The sequence below is a fragment of the Pan paniscus genome, chromosome 3, assembly GCF_029289425.2.
Source record: "Pan paniscus chromosome 3, NHGRI_mPanPan1-v2.0_pri, whole genome shotgun sequence".
Taxonomy (NCBI): Eukaryota; Metazoa; Chordata; class Mammalia; order Primates; family Hominidae; genus Pan; species Pan paniscus.
This window is the reverse complement of record NC_073252.2, coordinates 129,033,595-129,038,614: the sequence shown is the minus strand read 5'-3', so window position 1 is coordinate 129,038,614 and position 5,020 is coordinate 129,033,595. Positions and strand designations below refer to the sequence as shown.

The 5,020-nt window shown below is 32.1% G+C and overlaps 1 non-coding gene across 1 annotated transcript; it reads right to left on the bottom strand.

The window, feature by feature from the left end:
- Positions 1-1,595: 1,595 nt before the first annotated feature.
- Positions 1,596-1,702, bottom strand: LOC112439628 (U6 spliceosomal RNA). Its single transcript, XR_003027886.1, has one exon. It is a non-coding gene; the product is annotated as a U6 spliceosomal RNA (small nuclear RNA).
- Positions 1,703-5,020: the final 3,318 nt, after the last annotated feature.

Sequence of the window (5,020 nt, the reverse complement as noted above, 5' to 3'; positions counted from 1 at the left end):
GTTCTCATTGCTCAGCTCCCACTTATAAGTGAGAAAAATGTTGGTTTGGTTTTCTGTTTCTGTGTTAGTTTGCTGAGGATAATGGCTTCCAGCTCCATTCATGTGCCTGCAAAAGACATTCATTTGTATGCTGCATAACATTCCATGGTGTATATAAACCACAATTTCTATCATTGATGGGCATCATTGATGGGCATTTGGGTTGATTCTGTGTCTTTGCTATTGTGAATTGTGCTGCGATGAACATATGCATGCATGTTTGTTTATAATAAAATAATTTACCTTTCTTTGGGTATTTACCCAGTAATGGGATTGCTGGGTCAAATGGTATTTCTGGTTCTAGGTCTTTGAGAAATCACCACACTGTCTTACACAATGGTTGAACTAATTTACATTCCCATTGACAATGTAAATGTGTTCATGTTTCTTCACAGCCTTGCCAGCATCTGTTGTTTCTTGACTTTTTAGTAATCACTATTCTGAATGGCATGACATGGTATGTCATTGTGGTTTTGATTTGCATTTCTCTAATCATCAGTGATGTTGAGCTTTTTTTCATATGTTTTTGGCCGCATAAACGTCCAACATTTGTAAAGTGCCTGTTCATGTCTTTTGCCCACTTCTTAATGGGATTTTTTTTTCTTTTAAATTTGTTTAAGTTCCTGTAGATTCTAGATAATAGACCTTGGTTAGATGGATAGATTGCAAAAATTTTCTTCCGTTCTGTAGGTTGCCTGTTCACTCTGATGATAATTTCTTTTGCTGTGCTGAACCTCTTTAGTTTAATTAGATCCCATATGTCAATTTGTTCTTTTGTTACAATTGCTTTTGGTGTTTTCTTCATGAAATCTTTGCCTGTACTTATGTCCTGAATGGTATTGCCTCAATTTTTGTATATGGTTTTTATAGTTTTGGGTTTTACATTGAAGTCTTTAATCCATCTTGAGTTAATTTTTGTATAAGGTGTAAGGAAGGGGGTCTACTTTCAGTTTTCTGCATATAGCTAGCCAGTTTTCCCAACACCATTTATTAAATGAGGAATCCTTTTCCCATTGCTTGTTTTTGTCAGGTTTGTTGAAGATCAGATGGTTGTAGACGTGTGGTCTCATTTCTGAGTTCTCTTTTATTTCCATTGGTCTATGTGTCAGTTTTTGTACCAGTACTGTGTTGTTTTGGTTACTGTAGCTTTTTAGCATAGTTTGAAGTTGGGTAGCATGATGTCTCCAGCTTTGTTCTTTTTGCTTAGGATTTTCTTGGCTATACGGACTCTTTTTTGGTTTCATATTAATATTAAATTAGATTTTTCTTATTCTGTGAAGAATGTCAATGGTAGTTTAATGGGAATAGCATTGTATCTAATAGTTACATTGGGCAGTATGGCCATTTTCACTATATTGATTCTTCCTATCCATGAGCATGGAATGTTTTTCCATTTGTTTATGTCCTCTCTTATTTCCTTGAGCAGCGGTTTGTAGTTCTCTTTAAACAGGCCCTTCACTTCCCTTGTTGGCTATATTCCTAGGTATATTATTCTCTTTTTAGCAACTGTGAATGGGATTTCATTATAATTTAGCTCTCTGCTTCTCTATTGGTGTAAAAATATGGAATGCTTCATGAATTTGTGTGTCATACTTGTGCAGGAACCATGCTAGTCTTCTCTGTATTGTTCTAATATTATTATATGTGCTGCCAAAGTGAGCACAACTTTGATTCTTTGTTCATCATTTCAGTCTCTAAATTCGATTTGGGAAGAACAAATGTGAGGCTAATATTGGGGATAGGAGAAATTTTTCTAAGCATTCTAGGAATTTATTTGCACCAAATTGTGTAACAGAGGGCACAATGTGGACAAGGGTTTTTTTTTTAAAACAAACTTTATGAGTTTTGCAAAAATGCTGGTACAGTGTATTTTTATGTAAATATAATTTTGTAAATAAATGTTTATTTTTGTAGCAAATAAAATATATAATTTTGAATAAATCACATAACTCTGTAATTACTATTCTACCAAATAAACCTTTTCAAATAGATGTAGAGAAATAATAAATAATATGTGATCATAGAGAAAAATCAATGAAACTGGAATATAATAGATTTATTTTGTTTAGCCATGAAAATTGTGATCTTACAGACTAGGTCCTCTCAAAGACTTGCTATTAGGGCTTTTTAAATTCTCATTCTTTTTCATTTTGGGCAAAGGGATTTATTCTGCTTAGGAGACTATTTAACTGCTGGATAGTATGGAAGTAAAGAATTAGGGTAAGGTAATCTAGGACATCATGCCTTGGAATTTGTTCCAGACTGTAGGCTTAAGAAGAAAGATGTTCATGTATGTATGATGTATCATAGTTTACTAGCATAAACAAAGAAAGAAAAGATTGAGAAATGATCTCCATGTATATTAAGCTCTGCTGTAACACTTGCTTATAAATACAAATTTATTCTGAGGCAATTGATACACTAATGAACAATTTTAGATTAATGGAAATTTCACATTTTCTTATGCATTATTTCATGTGTGGGAAACTGAATGTGGAAAGTTGCTCACAACCAAATCAATTCACAGACACACATAGACACAAATACACACATCATACCTCTTACACACCTACCACTACCATTGTGTCACATGTTCTTATAGTATAACATTCCATCACATTTCAGATTATCATCCATCCATCACTTCAGAATAACTCACAAGCTGCAATCCTTCCACAAGTAAACTTCAGGTATTTTCTATGTATTATGGATTTATTAAAAAATGGTCATATGTAAAATTCTGTGACTCTCAATTAGGATTCTGCATTTTAAAAATGTGTGTTACTAAGTTTTTAGCATCATTCCATAAGCCCTCTAGTTTTCTCTGTGCAGTCTTGCATAATAACACATATTTTGTGCTGTAGCAAAACTGACTGACTATAGCAAAACTGACTATAGCAAAGTACATAGATGTACTTTGCATATAAAATAGCAAGAGATTCCAAACATTTTCACAACTCAACTCAAATGGAAGAATATTAATAAAATAAATTCAGGTTTCCAAAGTGGCAGCATAGAAGAAAACGGTCTTCTTTCTCCACAAAGAAAACCAAAACCAAATATACAGCATTGAGTTTATTACCAGAAATAGCCAAGGGCTCAAATATGAAGAAAGGGTAGTTTGTGGGGTCACAGAGAAGTGAAAATCTCTGAGCAGATGGTAAGTGAATTGGACTTGCACATCCATGATGCTTGTGCCCTCATTCTGCCCAGCACCAAGAGTGCAGAAAATTTCCCACCAACTCACTGTTTCTACACCGTAAAAGGTTAGATGAAGGTGAACAACCAGCTTCCCCATCATGTTCAGTTCCCTTGTAGGATATCTATGTCTGCCTTAATCCACAGGAAGCAGTGTGAGTGCCTGAAGAGAGTTGTATCACTGAAGACAAGCAGAGAAAATGGTTGAAGATGGGACTACCATCCTCAGCCCTGGAAACAAAAATAAGAAAGTAAGCACATACATACATACACACATACATACATACACACATACATACATACATACCTACCTACATACATACATAAAATAAAATAAATTCAGAAATTAAAGTCTTAACTAAAAATTCCAGCAGAAACATGAAAATATTCATATCTATCTATGAATGATATGTGATATGTGACATTTGATATATAGGTATAAATATATAAGCTTATACATTTATATATGTATATGCTATTAACTTGGTTACATTCATCCATGCTTGTAAGACTAGAAAGAAGCACTGATCTTTTTATATTAATCGCACACATACACACAAAAAAAAACCTTTAAAAAATCTATGAACTTGTGATAACATACATGCTAATTAACAGTGATATTTTGAGCCAAATGTTGTAAGTAATAAAAACAATCATGCTTATAGACCAATGTAATAATTGAAGGTTTTAAAAATAGGACATAAGGCACTGTTGTTTTAATGACATTTATAAGTCCAGCAGTCTTGATGACAAAAACTAAAACATTTATATAATTAATAGCATAATCAGAGGTTAATAAATTAATTCATAATCAGCCAGAGAATAAATATTTTCAGTTTTGCAAGCTGCATGGTCTCTGCCGTAACTACTCAGTTCTGCTTTTGTAGCAAGAAAGCAATCATAGACAATATGTAAACAATTTGTCATGACAGTTTTCCAATTAAATTTTATTGATAGAAACAAGCAGCCTGACTGGACTTCAATTCATTGATGCCTGGTGCAAACCATAATCATTTAATTTATTACAAATATGATAATTACTAACATTTGAATTGATATTTGAAATTTAGAGAGTTGTATCACATAGTGTTTTAAATTTAAAACTTACGAAGTCTTCAGCAGTTGTATACTATTATTAATTCTAGATGAAACATGGTATCTTGATCGGGTTGAATAATTTGATTAAATAACAAAAAATTATGTAGTTATGAATTAGAAACAAAAAAATGATCATTTTAACTCACTCTTTATTATTCTAAATACTATGCTTAAAAAGCTATGTAGTTTACTGGAAAAGAAGACCTATTAGTACTTAGGGAAAATTATTCTAAATTTATGTTCTAAATCATATTTCTTAAATGGTGATTTAAGTAGAGGATATCGAATAACAAGTTAGATAAACAGCTAGTTAATATTATACTCACCTTTCATGGTTCAGGCATAAGATAGAAAGATTTATCTGATAAACTGTATAAGGTCATGGCAAGAATCACAATACAAAGCCAGGTATTTGAACAGCAAACATTTTTAAGCCCTATTAAAAAATATTTAAGAATAAAATACTCAAGGAAAGAATTGACTTAAACTTTTGACACAACGCTTGGGATATGATCCAACTAATAGAACCTAATGACTATAATCACTAAGTATAATAATGTGTAACTTTTTTGAAAATATATACTTGCAATACTGTTACAAATTATCAGAAAATGTAAGGTAGCTTTTTATTTTCTTGATGAAGGTAAATTTTAAATAAAAATAAAAGAATACTACATTATTGGAT